Raw genomic sequence first — 21719 nt, forward strand, 5'->3', positions numbered from 1 at the left:
TAACAAAATAAAATCAATTAAACATGAAATAAAATTAATTTAAGATTAAATAAAATCAATTTAACATTAAATAAAATCAATTTAACATTAAATAAAATTAATTTGACATGAAATAAAATTAATTTAACATTAAATAAAATCAATTTAACATGAAATAAAATCAATTTAACATGAAATAAAATCAATTTAACATGAAATAAAATTAATTTAAGATTAAATAAAATCAATTTAACATGAAATAAAATCAATTTAACATGAAATAAAATTAATTTAACGTGAAATAAAATTAATTTGACATGAAATAAAATCAATTTAACATAAAATAAAATTAATTTGACATGAAATAAAATCAATTTAACATGAAATAAAATCAATTTAACATGAAATAAAATTAATTTAAGATTAAATAAAATCAATTTAACATGAAATAAAATCAATTTAACATGAAATAAAATCAATTTAACTTGAAATAAAATCAATTTAACATGAAATAAAATCAATTTAACATGAAATAAAATCAATTTAACATGAAATAGAATCAATTTAACATAAAATAAAATTAATTGAACATAAAATAAAATCAATTTAATATAAAATAAAATCAATTTAACATGAAATAAAATCAATTTAACATGAAATAGAATCAATTGAACATAAAAAAAATCAATTGAACATAAAATAAAATCAATTTAATATAAAATAAAATCAATTTAACATGAAATAAAATAAATTTAACATGAAATAAAATCAATTTAACATGAAATAGAATCAATTGAACATAAAATAAAATCAATTTAACATGAAATAAAATCAATTAAACTTGAAATAAAATCAATTTAACATGAAATAAAATCAATTGAACTTGAAATAAAATCAACTTAAGATTAAATAAAATCAATTCAACATAAAATAAAATCAATTTAACATGAAATAAAATCAATTTAACATGAAATAAAATCAATTTAACATAAAATAAAATTAATTTAACATGAAATAAAATCAATTTAACTTGAAATAAAATCAATTCAACATAAAATAAAATCAATTTAAGATTAAATAAAATCAATTTAACATGAAATAAAATCAATTGAACATAAAATAAAATCAATTTAACATAAAATAAAATCAATTTAAGATTAAATAAAATCAATTTAACATGAAATAAAATCAATTTAACATGAAATAAAATCAATTTAAGATTAAATAAAATCAATTTAACATGAAATAAAATCAATTCAACATAAAATAAAATCAATTTAACTTGAAATAAAATCAATTAAACATGAAATAAAATTAATTTAAGATTAAATAAAATCAATTTAACATGAAATAAAATCAATTTAACATGAAATAAAATCAATTTAACTTGAAATAAAATCAATTTAACATGAAAAAAAATCAATTTCACATGAAATAAAATCAATTGAACATGAAATAAAATCAATTTAACATAAAATAAAATTAATTTAACATTAAAAAAAATCAATTGAACATAAAATAAAATCAATTTAAGATTAAATAAAATCAATTAAACATGAAATAAAATCAATTTCACATGAAATAAAATCAATTTAACATGAAATAAAATCAATTTAACATGAAATAAAATCAATTTAACATGAAATAAAATTAATTTAAGATTAAATAAAATTAATTTAACATTAAATAAAATCAATTTAACATGAAATAAAATTAATTTAAGATTAAATAAAATCAATTTAACATGAAATAAAATCAATTTAACATGAAATAAAATTAATTTAAGATTAAATAAAATCAATTTAACATGAAATAAAATCAATTTAACATGAAATAAAATCAATTTAACATGAAATAAAATCAATTTAACATGAAATAAAATTAATTTAAGATTAAATAAAATCAATTTAACATTAAATAAAATCAATTTAACATGAAATTAAATCAATTTAACATGAAATAAAATCAATTTAACATGAAATAAAATTAATTTAACATTAAATAAAATCAATTTAACATGAAATAAAATCAATTTAACATTAAATAAAATCAATTTAACATAAAATAAAATCAATTTAACATGAAATAAAATCAATTCAACATGAAATAAAAGTAATTTAAGATTAAATAAAATCAATTTAACATTAAATAAAATCAATTTAACATGAAATAAAATTAATTTCAGATTAAATAAAATCAATTTAACATGAAATAAAATCAATTTAACATGAAATAAAATCAATTTAACATGAAATAAAATTAATTAAAGTTTAAATAAAATCAATTTAACATTAAAAAAAATCAATTTAACATGAAATAAAATCAATTTAACATGAAATAAAATCAATTAAACATGAAATAAAATGAATTTAACATGAAATAAAATTAATTTAACATTAACTAAAATCAATTTAACTTGAAATAAAATCAATTTAACATGAAATAAAATCAATTTAACTTGAAATAAAATCAATTTAACATGAAATAAAATCAATTTCACATGAAATAATATCAATTTAACATGAAATACCATCAATTTAACATTAAATAAAATCAATTGAACATAAAATAAAATCAATTTAAGATTAAATAAAATCAATTAAACATGAAATAAAATCAATTCAACATAAAATAAAATCAATTTAACATGAAATAAAATCAATTTAACATGAAATAAAATTAATTAAAGATTAAATAAAATCAATTTAACATTAAATAAAATCAATTGAACATAAAATAAAATCAATTTAAGATTAAATAAAATCAATTAAACATGAAATAAAATCAATTTAACATAAAATAAAATCAATTTAACATGAAATAAAATCAATTTAACATGAAATAAAATTAATTAAAGATTAAATAAAATCAATTTAACATTAAATAAAATCAATTTAACATGAAATAAAATTAATTTAAGATTAAATAAAATCAATTTAACATCAAATCAAATCAATTTAACATGAAATTAAATCAATTTAACATGAAATAAAATCAATTTAACATGAAATAAAATTACTTTAACATTTAATAAAATCAATTTAACATGAAATAAAATCAATTTAACATAAAATAAAATCAATTTAACATGAAATAAAATCAATTCAACATGAAATAAAAGTAATTTAAGATTAAATAAAATCAATTTAACATTAAATAAAATCAATTTAACATGAAATAAAATTAATTTAAGATTAAATAAAATCAATTTAACATGAAATAAAATCAATTTAACATGAAATAAAATTAATTAAAGTTTAAATAAAATCAATTTAACATTAAAAAATATCAATTTAACATGAAATAAAATCAATTTAACATGAAATAAAATCAATTTAACATGAAATAAAATTAATTTAAGATTAAATAAAATCAATTTAACATTAAATAAAATCAATTTAACATGAAATAAAATCAATTTAACATGAAATAAAATCAATTTAACATGAAATAAAATCAATTTAACATGAAATAAAATTAATTTAACATGAAATAAAATGAATTTAACATTAACTAAAATCAATTTAACTTGAAATAAAATCAATTTAACATGAAATAAAATCAATTTAACATGAAATAAAATCAATTAAACATGAAATAAAATCAATTTAACATGAAATAAAATTAATTTAAGATTAAATAAAATCAATTTAACATTAAATAAAATCAATTTAACATTAAATAAAATCAATTTAACATGAAATAAAATTAATTTAAGATTAAATAAAATCAATTTAACATGAAATAAAATTAATTTAAGATTAAATAAAATCAATTTAACATGAAATAAAATTAATTTAACATGAAATAAAATTAATTTAAGATTAAATAAAATCAATTTAACATTAAATAAAATCAATTTAACATGAAATAAAATTAATTTAAGATTAAATAAAATCAATTTAACATGAAATAAAATCAATTTAACATGAAATAAAATTAATTTAAGATTAAATAAAATCAATTTAACATGAAATAAAATCAATTCAACATAAAATAAAATCAATTTAACATGAAATAAAATCAATTTAACATGAAATAAAATCAATTTAACATGAAATAAAATCAATTTAATATGAAATTAAATCAATTTAACATGAAATAAAATCAATTTAAGATTAAATAAAATCAATATAACATGAAATAAAATTAATTTAACATGAAATAACATCAATTTAACATGAAATAAAATCAATTTAACATGAAATAAAATCAGTTTAACATGAAATAAAATCAATTTAACATGAAATAAAATTAATTTAAGATTAAATAAAATCAATTAAACATGAAATAAAATCAATTTAACATAAAATAAAATCAATTTAACATGAAATAAAATAAATTCAACATGAAATAAAAGTAATTTAAGATTAAATAAAATCAATTTAACATTAAATAAAATCAATTTAACATGAAATAAAATTAATTTAACATGAAATAAAATGAATTTAACATTAACTAAAATCAATTTAACTTGAAATAAAATCAATTTAACATGAAATAAAATCAATTTAACATGAAATAAAATCAATTGAACATGAAATAAAATCAATTTAACATGAAATAAAATTAATTTAAGATTAAATAAAATCAATTTAACATTAAATAAAATCAATTTAACATGAAATAAAATTAATTTAAGATTAAATAAAATCAATTTAACATGAAATAAAATCAATTTAACATGAAATAAAATTAATTTAAGATTAAATAAAATCAATTTAACATGAAATAAAATCAATTTAACATGAAATAAAATTAATTTAAGATTAAATAAAATAAATTTAACATGAAATAAAATCAATTTAACATGAAATAAAATTAATTTAAGATTAAATAAAATCAATTTAACATGAAATAAAATCAATTTAACATGTAATAAAATCAATTTAAGATTAAATAAAATCAATTTAACATTAAATAAAATCAATTTAACATGAAATAAAATCAATTTAACATGAAATAAAATCAATTTAACATGAAATAAAATCAATTTAACATGAAATAAAATTAATGTAAGATTAAATAAAATCAATTTAACATTAAATAAAATCAATTTAACATTAAATAAAATCAATTTAACATGAAATAAAATTAATTTAAGATTAAATAAAATCAATTTAACATGAAATAAAATTAATTTAAGATTAAATAAAATAACTTTAACATGAAATAAAATTAATTTATCATGAAATAAAATTAATTTAAGATTAAATAAAATCAATTTAACATTAAATAAGATCAATTTAACATGAAATAAAATTAATTTAAGATTAAATACAATCAATTTAACATGAAATAAAATCAATTTAACATGAAATAAAATTAATTTAAGATTAAATAAAATCAATTTAACATGAAATAAAATCAATTCAACATAAAATAAAATCAATTTAACATGAAATAAAATCAATTTAACATGAAATAAAATCAATTTAACATGAAATAAAATCAATTTAATATGAAATTAAATCAATTTAACATGAAATAAAATTAATTTAAGATTAAATAAAATCAATTTAACATGAAATAAAATTAATTTAACATGAAATAACATCAATTTAACATGAAATAAAATCAATTTAACATGAAATGAAATCAGTTTAACATGAAATAAAATCAATTTAACATGAAATAAAATTAATTTAAGATTAAATAAAATCAATTTAACATGAAATAAAATCAATTTAACATGAAATAAAATTAATTTAAGATTAAATAAAATCAATTTAACATGAAATAAAATTAATTTAACATGAAATAACATCAATTTAACATGAAATAAAATTAATTTAACATTAAATAAAATCAATTTAACATGAAATAAAATCAATTTAAGATTAAATAAAATCAATTTAAGATAAAATAAAATCAATTTAACATTAAATAAAATCAATTTAACATGAAATAAAATTAATTTAAGATTAAATAAAATCAATTTAACATGAAATGAAATTAATTTAAGAATGAACAAAATAAATTTAACATGAAATAAAATTAATTTAAGATTAAATAAAATCAATTTAACATGAAATAAAATCAATTTAACATGAAATAAAATTAATTTAACATTAAATAAAATCAATTTAACATGAAATAAAATCAATTTAAGATTAAATAAAATCAATTTAACATGAAATAAAATCAATTTAACATTAAATAAAATCAATTTAACATGAAATAAAATTAATTTAAGATTAAATAAAATCAATTTAACATGAAATGAAATTAATTTAAGAATGAACAAAATAAATTTAACATGAAATAAAATTAATTTAAGATTAAATAAAATCAATTTAACATGAAATAAAATCAATTTAACATGAAATAAAATTAATTTAACATTAAATAAAATCAATTTAACATGAAATAAAATTAATTTAAGATTAAATAACATCAATTTAACATGAAATAAAATTAATTTAACATTAAATAAAATCAATTTAACATGAAATAAAATTAATTTAACATTAAATAAAATCAATTTAACATGAAATAAAATCAATTTAACATGAAATAAAATTAATTTAACATTAAATAAAATCAATTGAACATGAAATAAAATTTATTTAACATGAAATAAAATTAATTTAACATGAAATAAAATTAATTTAAGATTAAATAAAATCAATTTAACATGAAATAAAATTAATTTAACATGAAATAAAATCAATTTAACATGAAATAAAATTAATTTAACATTAAATAAAATCAATTTAACTTGAAATAAAATCAATTTAACATGAAATAAAATCAATTTAAGATTAAATAAAATCAATTTAACATGAAATAAAATTAATTTAACATTAAATAAAATCAATTTAACATGAAATAAAATCAATTTAACATGAAATAAAATCAATTTAACATGAAATAAAATTAATTTAACATTAACTAAAATCAATTTAACATGAAATAAAATCAATTTAACATGAAATAAAATCAATTTAACATGAAATAAAATCAATTTAACATGAAATAAAATTAATTTAAGATTAAATAAAATCAATTTAACATTAAATAAAATCAATTAAACATGAAATAAAATTAATTTAAGATTAAATAAAATCAATTTAACATGAAATAAAATCAATTTAACATGAAATAAAATTAATTTAAGATTAAATAAAATCAATTTAACATGAAATAAAATCAATTTAACATGAAATAAAATTAATTTAAGATTAAATAAAATCAATTTAACATCAAATAAAATCAATTTAACATAAAATAAAATCAATTTAACATGAAATAAAATCAATTTAACATGAAAAAAATTAATTTAAGATTGAATAAAATCAATTTAACATTAAAAAAAATCAATTTTACATGAAATAAAATTAATTTAACATGAAATAAAATTAATTTAAGATTAAATAAAATCAATTTAACATGAAATAAAATTAATTTAAGATTAAATAAAATTAATTTAAGATTAAATAAAATCAATTTAACATTAAATAAAATCAATTTAACATGAAATAAAATCAATTTAACATTAAATAAAATCAATTTAACAAAATAAAATCAATTAAACATGAAATAAAATTAATTTAAGATTAAATAAAATCAATTTAACATTAAATAAAATCAATTTAACATTAAATAAAATTAATTTGACATGAAATAAAATTAATTTAACATTAAATAAAATCAATTTAACATGAAATAAAATCAATTTAACATGAAATAAAATCAATTTAACATGAAATAAAATTAATTTAAGATTAAATAAAATCAATTTAACATGAAATAAAATCAATTTAACATGAAATAAAATTAATTTAACGTGAAATAAAATTAATTTGACATGAAATAAAATCAATTTAACATAAAATAAAATTAATTTGACATGAAATAAAATCAATTTAACATGAAATAAAATCAATTTAACATGAAATAAAATCAATTTTACATGAAATAAAATTAATTTAAGAATAAATAAAATCAATTTAACATGAAATAAAATCAATTTAACATGAAATAAAATTGATTTAACATGAAATAAAATCAATTTAAGATTAAATAAAATCAATTTAACATGAAATAAAATCAATTTAACATGAAATAAAATTAATTTAACATGAAATAAAATCAATTTAACATGAAATAAAATCAATTTTACATGAAATAAAATTAATGTAAGATTAAATAAAATCAATTTAACATGAAATAAAATCAATTGAACATGAAATAAAATCAATTTAACATGAAATAAAATCAATTTAACATGAAATAAAATCAATTTAACATGAAATAAAATAAATTTAACATGAAATAAAATCAATTTAAGATTAAATAAAATCAATTTAAGATTAAATAAAATCAATTTAAGATTAAATAAAATCAATTTAACATGAAATAAAATCAATTTAACATTAAATAAAATCAATTTAACATAAAATAAAATCAATTTAACATGAAATAAAATCAATTTTACATGAAATAAAATTAATTTAAGATTAAATAAAATCAATTTAACATTAAATAAAATCAATTTAACATGAAATAAAATCAATTTAACATGAAATAAAATTAATTTAACATGAAATAAAATCAATTTAACATGAAATAAAATCAATTTTACATGAAATAAAATTAATTTAAGATTAAATAAAATCAATTTAACATGAAATAAAATCAATTTAACATGAAATAAAATCAATTTAACATGAAATAAAATCAATTTAACATGAAATAAAATCAATTTAACATTAAATAAAATTAATTTAAGATTAAATAAAATCAATTCAACATAAAATAAAATTAATTTAAGAATTAATAAAATCAATTTAAGATTAAATAAAATCAATTGAACATGAAATAAAATCAATTTAACATGAAATAAAATCAATTTAAGATTAAATAAAATCAATTAAACATGAAATAAAATCAATTTAAGATTAAATAAAATCAATTCAACATAAAATAAAATTAATTTAAGATTAAATAAAATCAATTTAAGATTAAATAAAATCAATTTAACATGAAATAAAATCAATTTAACTTGAAAAACATCAATTTAACATGAAATAAAATCAATGTAACATGAAATAAAATCAATTTAAGATTAAATAAAATCAATTTAACATGAAATAAAATCAATTTAAGATTAAATAAAATAAATTCAACATAAAATAAAATCAATTTGAGATTAAATAAAATCAATTTAACATTAAATAAAATCAATTTAAGATTAAATAAAATCAATTTAACATGAAATAAAATCAATTTAACTTAAATAAAATCAATTCAACATAAAATAAAATCAATTTAAGATTAAATAAAATCAATTTAACATTAAATAAAATCAATTTAACATGAAATAAAATCAATTTAACAATTAATAAAATCAATTCAACATAAAATAAAATCAATTTAAGATTAAATAAAATCAATTTAACATTAAATAAAATCAATTTAACATTAAATAAAATCAATTTAACATGAAATAAAATCAATTTAACATGAAATAAAATCAATTTAACTTGAAATAAAATCAATTAAACATGAAATGAAATTAATTTAAGATTAAATAAAATCAATTTAAGATTAAATAAAATCAATTTAAGATTAAATAAAATCAATTTAACATGAAATAAAATCAATTTAACTTGAAATAAAATCAATTTAACATGAAATAAAATCAATTTAAGATTAAATAAAATCAATTTAACATTAAATAAAATCAATTTAAGATGAAATAAAATCAATTTAACATGAAATAAAATCAATTTAACATTAAATAAAATTAATTTAACATGAAATAAAATCAATTTGAGATTAAATAAAATCAATTGAACATGAAATAAAATCAATTTAACATGAAATAAAATTAATTTAAGATTAAATAAAATCAATTAAACATGAAATAAAATCAATTTAAGATTAAATAAAATCAATTTAACATGAAATAAAATCAATTTAAGATTAAATAAAATCAATTTAACATGAAATAAAATCAATTTAACATGAAATAAAATCAATTTAACATTAAATAAAATTAATTTAAGATTAAATAAAATCAATTCAACATAAAATAAAATTAATTTAAGATTAAATAAAATCAATTTAAGATTAAATAAAATCAATTGAACATGAAATAAAATCAATTTAACATTAAAGAAAATCAATTTAAGATTAAATAAAATCAATTAAACATGAAATAAAATCAATTTAAGATTAAATAAAATCAATTTAAGATTAAATAAAATCAATTTAACTTGAAATAACATCAATTTAACTTGAAATAACATCAATTTAACATAAAATAAAATCAATTTAAGATAAAATAAAATCAATTTAAGATTAAATAAAATCAATTTAAGATTAGATAAAATCAATTTGACATGAAATAAAATCAATTAAACATGAAATAAAATCAATTTAACATTAAATAAAATCAATTTAACATGAAATTAAATCAATTTAAGATTAAATAAAATCAATTTAACATGAAATAAAATCAATTTAAGATTAAATAAAATCAATTTAACATAAAATAAAATCAATTTAAGATTAAATAAAATTAATTTAACATGAAATTAAATCAATTTAACATTAAATAAAATCAATTTAACATGAAATAAAATCAATTTAAGATTAAATAAAATCAATTCAACATAAAATAAAATCAATTTAAGATTAAATAAAATTAATTTAAGATTAAATAAAATCAATTTAACATGAAATAAAATCAATTAAACATGAAATAAAATTAATTTGACATGAAATAAAATCAATTTAACATGAAATAAAATCAATTGAACATAAAATAAAATCAATTTAAGATTAAATAAAATCAATTTAACATGAAATAAAATCAATTTAACATGAAATAAAATCAATTTAAGATTAAATAAAATCAATTTAACATGAAATAAAATCAATTTGACTTGAAATAAAATCTATTAAACATGAAATAAAATCAATTTAACATGAAATAAAATCAATTGAACATAAAATAAAATCAATTGAACATGAAATAAAATCAATTAAACATTAAATAAAATCAATTTAACATGAAATAAAATCAATTTAACTTGAAATAAAATCAATTAAACATGAAATAAAATCAATTTGACATGAAATAAAATCAATTTGATATCTGCAAGAAGTGTGGTTGGTATAAGTTCTCCTCAGAATTCTTGTCTAAAAAAATCGGCAAAACAGTAGGATATGAACTGTTTATGGTAGAAGTTTAGGACAATCTAAAGCAAGATGGTTTGTTGTTATCATCATCAATTGTGTAGATGACATCTTCAAAGAATTAAAAATTATGGAAGTGAAATAACAGGTTCATACAAATGAACCAGTGAATCCCAAGATAAACTTCATCATTTCCTTGGATATATTCACAAGATGGTGATTTGCTGTTGACAAATTGCATTGGAGATAAATGGACGAGACCAATAAAATTGATGTTGGTGAATTTTTGCTACGTTTCATTCTGTTAGAAGGAGCCAAATAGTGACACGTTTGTAGGAGAATCAGTTGATCGCATAGAGTAGAATTATCTGCAAAGTTCTTGCCAAAGAGTTGGGCTTTGTCTGCTGCTGACGAGAGTACCTTAGGTCCATTGATGATGGTTGGAATAGAGCACATGCTTCTATTCAGGACCTTGTTTTTTATTTGCCAAACTGGTGGGAACCAAGCCGCTGATCAGCTACTTTGAACTTGGCAGACTGAGCATACAACTCTCTCACGTTCTTTATTACTCTTTTACAATATTTGATGGCAGTCCGAAGGCAGCCTATGTTTTTACAATAATACTTTCTTACCTCAAACTGCTAGACTTCGAATTCTTCCCTCTTTCCTGCTTGACTCTTAATATTATACAGAAATTTAAATATAATGCAACCAGTTATCTTTCTGCTCAATTCACTACAGTGTCCATGTAGTTATAATCTTAAATAGTAACCCATTACATCCAAGTGGCAATATGTCTTGTTTGAAGTGAATAATAGTACAAAAGTGAATGAATTATGTAGAGGATAATGTGATGGCAAGGGAATAAAGTCACAATATTAGAAACAGTTTAACAAGGGTTTGTTTTGCAAGTGATGCTAGACATCTCTCCATCTATTCAGTGCAGTGTTACATCAATATTCCTCAGCTTCAGCCACAATTACATTCACCACAAGAACAAGGTGATAAAACAGTTCTCTTTCTAACACTGCAATTATTCACCCAATTTTATAATGATAGTGTGGTCATGTGAATGAATTGTTTAAATGACAGGAGTCTTAAGGGGCTGCTACATGCTCTCTTTCTTCTGCAACCGCTTGCCAGTACAAACGTTTCTATCAACAAATATAAACATGGCATAAACTTTTATTTTTCTGTATATTTTTTTTTTTTTTTTTTTTTTAATTTTTTTTTTTACAAAGGCATCACCACATTATCAAGGCCAAGAGGCCACTCAAGGATAAGGGTTAAAGAGTGTACAGTAGAAATTGGTCAATATAGTAATCATTAGTAATGAAAATTTGGTAAATTTAATAACTTATATGGAACGGCTCATCAAGAACTTATTTACTTTAGACTTGAACACAACCATATTGTAGTCAGCCGGAAAGCAGGAAAACGGAAGACAACAATTCCACAGGCGTGCAGTTCTAAGAAAGAAGCTTTGTTCATGGAATCTACGTTTAGGTTTAGGCACAGATAAAGAGTGGGGGAAATTATCGATAGTGTTTATAGCTAGACGAGTGTTTCTTGTGAAAGTTTGGCGAGGGGGGACCATAGATTGAAGCTCAGTTGAACACTTTCCATGAAAATAACGATACATCAGAGACAAACTCGCAACATCTCTTCTGTGAGATAGAGGTTGCAAGGAGGAGAAAAGGACATCTCCTACGAGGCTACGAAGTCTATTTTGAACTCTATCAAGGCAGGCCAAGTCCTTTCTAGCAGCTCCTGCCCAGATGTGGCAACAGTATTCCATCCTTGGACGTACCTGGCTCTTATATAGGTAGAGAATAGCATCAGCAGTGAGATATCTACTGGATCGATAGAAAGATCCCACCATTTTTCCAGCGGCCTTGGCAACAGATTTGATATACGTGTTCCATTTAAGATCAGGAGTAATGGTCAAGCCCAGAAGCTTGTCAAAACTTGAGGCCTCCTGAAGACGAGAGCCATTCATTTCAATTGATGACAAATGTGAATTAGAATGTTGATGATGTAAAGAGAGAAGCTTGGTTTTAGATGCATTAAAAGTAACCAGCCACTCCTTTCCTCATTGTACTACGTGCTCAAGATCAGAGGAGAGAGAATTGGAGAGAACTTGGTCGTTTACTGTCTTAGATGTGCTACCATAAATGGTAGTGTCGTCAGCATAAATGTCTACAAATGATGTAAGGATATGATTTGGAAGATCATTAATGTAGATCAGGAAAAGAGTTGGGCCCAGGATGGATCCCTGAGGGACACCGGCATTAGTACTGTGAGCTTCTGATTTTTGCCCCTCAACTACTACTCTTATGGACCTATCAGAAAGAAATGATTTAATAATTGAGAAGACTTTTCCAGCTATACCATAGCTAGCGATCTTATGAAGTAAACCTTTATGCCATACCCTATCAAAGGCTTTAGATATGTCAAGAGCAATTGCCCAAGAAAGATTGCCACCGTCGAGAGATTTGCTAATCCTATGCGATATAACTGTAAGGACATCTGCTGTAGATCTAGCAGAACGGAAACCATATTGAGTGTCACTAAGAAGGTTATTTTTGTTGAGATGTTTGATTACTTCTGTATTTAACACACATATTTGTTGTATTTCATTTTTAAAGCAATACATTTACATTTACAGTGGCTGGAAGTCCTGAAGGCAACTTATGTTTCTACTAAAATACTTTCTTAATGTAAATGTAATACGACCAGATATCTTGCTGCTCAACTCATTACATAGTGTCTATGTAGATATAATCTTAAATTCCACTACATCGAAGTGGCAATATGTCTTGGAGTGAATATGAGTAAAAAAAATGAATTAATTACGTAGAGGATAATGTTATGGCAAGGGAATAAAGTCACAATATCAGAAAAAAATGTAATAAAGGCTTGTTTTGCAAATGATGCTATCAAGGTGATAAAGCAGTTCATCAAAGTTCTCTTTCTAACAATTATTCACCCAATTTTGTTATCATGCGAAAATGAACTGTTTAAGTGATGAGACTCTTAACAGGCTGCGACATGCTCTCTTTCTTCTGTAAACGCTTGCCAGTACAAACGTTTCTATCAACAAAAATAGACTGATTAAACATGGCACAAACTTTTGTTCTTTCCGTATATTTGTTGCATTTCATTTTTAAAGCAATACATTTACATTTAATTGGCAATCCAAGATGTTGTTATCTAGGCCTGAAAACGGTAGTTCATCACACCAAGGTGCTCATGGGCCAAACCCAGTTGCAGCTGGCTATTAAGGCTTGTTTTTAAGGTGCTGAGAACTTTTATTCTTTTTGTATATTTGTTGTATTTTATTTTTAAAACAATACATTTAAATTTAATTCTTGCTCCAATATGTGAAAATGCCAAGAGCAGATTAAATATAATTGAGTCAAACTTTTTGTTTGTCATTGTTTATTTAAGCGACATATTTACATTTAAATGTAAAATGTATGTATATGTCAGGTTGACTGGTGAGCCTGATGAAGAAGAAATGGAAATTGATGATAAGGAAGTAGAAAGCAACATGCACAGACAGTCCTCCATCATTAAGACAATGTTCACGTTGCAGTACAAGAGTGCAAAGAAACTTGTTAACACAAAGGCATAGAAAATTGCACAAGTTCTCTGGTGCATGCAAAAATAATCATGATAATTCATCCTGTGGTTACAACGTGGGGGATGTAGTGGGAAAAGATTATCGACTAATGTGTTGGAATAGTATCAAGAAGTTATCTGCCAATTCTAAAGGAGTAACCAGTGAGTTATCTGTCCCTCAAGAATATATAAGAAGAGATGGAAAACGCTGTTTTTGTTTTGAGTGGATCTTAACAGTGAATTGTAGAACCACATCTTCAATATTTACAGGACTTTAGTGTCTTTTATAAAATATATTTAAAAAATAAATTGCTAATATTTACGATGTTATATATTCTGTGATTGCTAATAAATTAATGCAGAAAACTTCATTAAAGTTTCTGAATTATGGTTAACTTTTAAGTGAAGATTACTTTTTTTTTTTTTTGTTTTTGTTTTTTTTTTTTTTTTTGGTCAGTATCAATATTATTCTTCCACCTTTCCACATTTTAATTAAAAAAACAATTTTTTTTTACAAACTTTAAAAATTTCTATAACATGTTACATATCTTCTTGCAATGTTTTTAGTAGCGGGGTTTTAAGGTTTCATTTTAACTGAATTCCAATTCATATAGTTTGGTCCGTTAGGGATTATGTTAGAGTACGTAATAATATGTTAGATAATTGCGATGTTCTCAATATAAAAACCAAAAGTAAACAATAAAAGCCGATTAGAGTGATTTCTATAGTAGCATTCTTCGTTTATATGCAATCATGGAATGTTGACTCATTTCTCTATTAAAACAAAGGCAATCATAATTATTTTTACAATTGTAGCCATCCGTATTATAAGATTTGTGTGACGTCACTTCCAAGGTAAATAAAGAAGTGCGGACTGCGGAGCGTCAGGATAACCAAACAAAGGCAATCATAATGGTTTCGACGCGCCCCTGTAGTAAAATAAAGGGAATCATAATGTAATAAAAAAGAGCTTCAAAAGCAATCAAATTAATAAATACTTACTTTTTGTTTGGCAATCTGTTTTTTTACAAAGAAACGATTATAAGATGAGTTAATTTAAACGAGACGAGTTTGACGGGTGGAAGTGAACATTTTAAGATGGCGACCGGAAAAGCAAGTTCGCAGAAAATTAAAATATTATTTTATTTTTTATTTTATTGTAATTTCATTTTTTTTTTTTAATTTTTTGTGTTGTATTAAATTACAAAATATTTTTTCATTGTTAAAATTTATTGTCAATCACGCATATTAACTTACTCGAGCCATCACCACGCTATAGTCAAATGATTACCTTTTTATTCATTTATTTATTTATTTGGAAGTTTTTACCTGGTTTCCACCTTTACATTTTCCTTTTAAATGACGATCTTTTTTATGTGGGATGTGCTGAAAACGAATATCGCATTTAAATTTTCGGTACTCTTGGATAATCTGACCCGAATTCTCGTAAATTTCCGTCAAGCATTAATCGGGCAAGACCGGCAATCATCGGTGTCAGCCGAGCGTCGTAACAGGCGCAGACTTAAAAAAAAAAAAAATTAATTAAAAAAAAAAAAAACGGAAAAAAAACCAGAAAAATGAAAATTCAAATGCAAAGATCAAAATAACAAAAAACCTCCCTTGAAAAATAAAAATATGTTTATTTATTTTGTTTTAGTATTTAATTTTGGTCAATGTCAAGTTTCTTTCCAACTCCTCGAAAAAACTTTGAAATGACGACTTAGATATGTTTTCGGTGGTGTTGAAAACGAATATCAAATTTAAATTTCGGGCAGATAAGTAGTTTTCATGATATGAAGAAATTACTTTTTCAAAAAGTGGGGGATCACTTTCCTATTTAAATTTAACATCAAATGAGCACGCACCTTCTGACCACCTAGTAATTTCTTCATGTCATAAAACAAATTTGCCTGTGATATTCGTTTTTAGCACCCCCGAAAACTGGCGCTATTTAAAAAAAAAAATTTTTTAAACTAAGAGCTTCGTTCATTTTTTTCATAAGTTAGGACGCTACCGTCAGTAAGCTTACACAAACAGTTTACAAAAATATACTTTTTTAGGTGGGTATTCAATTATAGAACTTGTATAGTTTTTAACAGGTGCTTCTGTAGTTTAATTAAGTGTTTTTCCGTAAGTAACTTACTATTAAAGCAAAATCCTTTACTGTTTCAGTGTTTCACAAAAAGTCTGTTTACATTAGGGGGCGTGGAGGGGCGGGTGGTGTTGTGGCGGAATTTTTGTGAAATATTTAACTGCAGAAGCACCTGTTAACAACTATACAAGTTGTATAATGGAAAAAGAACGAAAAACAAAAGTATGTTTTTGTAAACTTACTGACAGCATAATTGGCGTCCAAAATTATGAGATGAAAAAATGAACGAATCTCTCAGTAAAAAAAAAAAAAAAAAAAAAAAAAAAAAAAAAAAAAACAGCGCCGGTGTTCGGGGGTGCTAAAAACGAATATCACAGTAACATTTGTTTTATGGTATGAAGAAATTACTAGGTGGCCAGAAAGTGGGTGCTCATTTTACGTTAAATTTTTATAGGAAAGTGATACCCTTCTTTTTGAAAAAGTAATTTCTTCATATCATGAAAACTACTAATCTGCCCCAAATTTAAATGTGATATTCGTTTTCAGTACCACCGAAAACTTCTAAAAAAATCGTCATTTTAAAGTTTTTTGTGGAGTTGGAAATATTTTTTAGGGTTGCCATTTCGAACGCCCATAAATAAATAATTTTTACTATTGTTGGAATCTCCATAGATTGGAGCTCAGACAAGTACGTGCTATAAAAATAATGATACAACAGAGACAGGCTCGCAACGTCTCTTCTGTGAGAAACAGGTTGCAGGGAAGAGAAAAGGGCATCACCGACTAGGCTACAATGTCTATTTGGAATTTTGTGAAGGCAAGATAAGGTCTTCCTAGCACCTCCTGCTCAGATGTGACAGCAATACTCTATCCTTGGACGTACCTAGCTCTTATATAGGTAGAGTATTGCATCAGCATGTAGATATCTACTGGGTCGATAGAAGGATTCCATCATTTTCCAGCAAACTTAGCAACAGATTTGATGTACGTATTTCATTTTACATCAGGAGTAAAGGTCAACACAAAAGCTTGTCAAAACATGGAGCCTCCTGAAGACGAGAGACATTCATTTCAATTAATGCCAGATGGGTATCAGAACGTTGATTATGTAAAGATAGAAGCTTGGTGTTAGATGCATTAAAAGTAACCAGCCACTGTTTTCCCCATTGTACCACATGCTCAAGATCAGAGGAGAGAAAATCATAGATAACTTAGTCATTTATGGCCTTTGAGGTGCTGCCATAGATGGTACTGTCGTAAGCAAAAATGTCTACGTCATCTACGGATGGGATTTGGAAGATCGTTAATATAGATTAGGAAGAGAGTTGAACCCAGGAGGGACCCCGGAAGGACTCCAGCAATAATACTATGAGCTTCTGATTTCTGCCCGTTAACCACTACTCTTATGAACCTATCAGAGAGAAATGATTTAATAATTGAAAAGACATTTCCAGCTTTACCATAGCTGGAGATCTTGTGAAGTAGACCTTTATGCTATACCCTATCAAAAGCCTTTGATATGTCAAGAGCAATTGCCCTACAAAATAAACCTCCGTTGAGAAATTCGCTAATTCTATGAGAAATAACAGTAAACACACCTGCTGTAGATCTAGCAAAACGGAAACCATATTGCATGTCACTAAGATGGTTTTTTTTTCTGAGGTGGTTGACTACTTCTCTATTTAACACAGATTCAAGTAACTTACTCATAACGCACAGGAGACTTATTGATCTGTATTGAGAGGGAGATGACAGATCACCTGAATTCTGAAATACAGAGCATACCGATGAGATTTTCCAGGGCGTTGGGTCGCAATTCTCCTTAAGACAATGCTTAAACAGTTTTGTAAGTATGGTTGAAGCTTTTTCAGCATTATATTTGGAATGCCATCGGGGCCAGTTGCTTTACTGGAATCAAGGTTTTTGATTAGCTTGGCAACACCATGTACAGATATTTGTATGTTGCAGAGCATGCTTTCTGATACAGGAGGAAATATGGGCGGTTGGCGGCCTTGGTCGTATAGGGTGGAATTTGCTGCAAAGTTCTTGGCAAAGAGTTTGGCTTTGTCTGATGCTGACGAGATTACTTCAGGTCCATTGATGATGGTTGGAATAGAGCACACGTTTCTGTTCAGGATCCTGTTTGCTATTTGCCAAAACTGGTGGGAATCAAGCTGCTGTTCAGCTACTTTGGACTTAACGGATTGAGCATATAACTCTCTCGTGTTCTTCATTACTCTTTTACAGTGGTTACTGGCAGCCCTGAAAGTGGGGTTTAGTCTCACTACATCTATTACGTTGGAAGTAATAGAAAAAGTGATTTCTGTGTGCAATAGCAGCAGCACATTCCGGAGAGAACCACGGCTGGCTGTTAGGTTTTTGCTGGAATTTTTTTCGAGGGTATTAAACGGTCTGTACCTAAAATAAACCATTCCGTCAGGTCTGATCCTATAGAGGACACATCCTTTTTAAACATTGGACGCAGAAGTAGATCTGATATAAATGAATGGAAGCTATCCCAGTCAGCCATAGAGTATCGATATGCTGTACAATGGAAAGGCACATCTGAGACTTATTACATTTCGTTTTTATTTTAACTGATACAACAGACTTGTCACAATATCCCACTGGAGACAGAACAGAAGATGAACATAGCTCATGGCAAGTTGTGAGGAAAAGGTCTAGGAGACTTGCATACTGGCCGTCAGTATCGAGAACACGGGTGGGTTTGCGAACAATCTGAGTGAGGTCATAAGCAATGAAGAAATCGTGACAGAACCTTCCCTCATCAGGTCTTGTTTGAGTGGGTTAACCATTCCACATTGTGAACATTGAAACTTTTACAGGCGTGAATGCTAGCTGAAGGATGAGCAGATATGATGTGGTCAATTTTCTCAGATATGCTCTTAAAGATAGTAACTCTGCTCTTGTGAGGGCGATAGAGGGCAAATATAAATGTAGTCGTGTACGCAAGTGTAACTCAGAAGCACATATAGAGAAATGTAGGGTCTTCTCTGGAGATGTATCTACCACATGGAAAGCCATCGTTTATGCAGACACATATTCCATGGCCATGGCGATCTTGGGGGCCAGATTTGGATGTTGTTCGAGTATCCTTTAATTCCAAACTCTTCTAGGGAAATAGTTGGTCCAATACCAGTTTCGATCAGGAATAATAAGTCTGGTTTAGTCTCCTGTAACTGGGTTTCAACCTCTGGAAGGTTGGAACGTAGACCCCTGATGTTGGAGAAGGAGATATGGTAATGGGGATCTACGTTGGAAGTTGAAGGTCTGGCTCTAAACGTGTGTGTGTTTTTTTTCTGGAAACTTTTCATCATGTTTTTTTTTGGGGGGGGGGTTGTGGAATAGGTCGACAGACTTGCTGAGAGCAGGGCAGAGAGGGAAAGTAAGAGAAAAAAAACGATATTTTTGTAGCACATGATAAGGTAAAGCCGTAACAATTACCCACTAGTATGGCATCGAGAGGCCCCTCCAGAAGCTACTGCATGGTCCAGAATCCATTCACCAAATGGCAATATAGCAGCCCAGTACTTTGCACCTGCTGATATGTCAACCTCCTTAGTGGTTAATCCAAGGTTCAGGTCACTGATTATCAGGCGGATAATGTCAGCCCCGATAAAACGTTTACATCCAACACCCTTACTAGTGACACGGCCACAAGGATAGTCATGGAAAAAGAAAATTTCCGATATCTCTAGCGAGTGTTCACGCAAAATACTGCAACCCTACAATACAGCTTTTTTTATCCCTTTGTCAGAAAAATCACTCATCAAAAATGAGGACCGAACAAAACTTTGAGAAACTATTCGCAACGCGCGAGTCGTTTCAATGCGTTCAAAATACTAATATTTTATTCTGCACATACAAAGAAAATATTAAACATGAAAAGTCTTTAAATGACATAGAGAAAGGGAAAGTAAAAAAGGGATATGATCATTGGTATCCGAATACAGAATTAATCATTGAAAAAGATGAGGATCCATATTGTAAGAATGGTGTAGATTAGGTAAAACGCAAAAGTTTCTAGTAATATATATCCAAGGCGAAAAAGGCTGCAGTTATATGCGAAAATTAATTTGTTTTCTTATTCGTAATTTTATAATGCAGAAGTATGTTCTTTTGTATAAAATTTCAAAATTAAAATGATCAGTTTGAAGTTCAATTCATCCAAAGATAATACTAAAATATAAAATAAAACATACAATGTTTATATATTTATAATTTGGATTGGATATATATATATTTATAATTTGGATTGAATAAATATGTATTTATAATTTGGATTAGATATATATATTTATAATTTGGATTGGATATATACATTTATAATTTGGATTGGATATATATATTAATAATTTGGATTGGATATATATATTTATAATTTGGATTGGATATATATATTTATAATTTGGATTGGATATATATATTTATAATTTGGATTGGAGATATATATTTATAATTTGGATTGGAGATATATATTTATAATTTGGATTGGAGATATATATATATATATATATATATATATATATATATATATATATATAATTTTGATTTGAGATATATATATAATTTGGATTGGATACATATATATATATATATATATATATATATATTTATAATTTGGATTGGATATATATATATATATATATAAAATTTGGATTAGATATATATATAAAATTTGGATTGGATATATATAGAATTTGGATTGGATATATATTTTTAATTTGGATTAGATATATAGATTTTTAATTTGGATTAGATATATATATATATATATTTATGATTTGGATTGGATATATATATATTTATTATTTGGATTGAATATATATATTATGATTTGGATTGAATATATATA

General features: G+C 23.1%; 1 protein-coding gene and 1 long non-coding RNA gene across 3 annotated transcripts in view; one reads left to right on the top strand and one right to left on the bottom strand.

Moving 5' to 3' along the window:
* The window catches only part of LOC145269818 (uncharacterized), a 343013-nt gene that overhangs the window by 158214 nt on the left and 163080 nt on the right, over positions 1-21719 (top strand). The gene's annotated exons all lie outside the window — the stretch shown is intronic.
* Positions 1-21719, bottom strand: part of LOC145269817 (uncharacterized) — a 114630-nt gene that overhangs the window by 36751 nt on the left and 56160 nt on the right. Inside the window, exon 1 of one of the 2 annotated variants that reach the window (XM_080125535.1) lies at positions 15754-16260. The exons of the other annotated variant lie outside the window; for it this stretch is intronic. The gene's annotated coding sequence lies outside the window, so the exon portion shown is untranslated. Of the gene's footprint in view, positions 1-15753; positions 16261-21719 lie in introns of those variants that run through there. 2 annotated transcript variants of the gene reach the window in all.

Source organism: Euprymna scolopes, chromosome 45 (assembly GCF_053919585.1).
Source record: "Euprymna scolopes isolate OS-2025 chromosome 45, ASM5391958v1, whole genome shotgun sequence".
NCBI lineage: Eukaryota > Metazoa > Mollusca > Cephalopoda > Sepiida > Sepiolidae > Euprymna > Euprymna scolopes.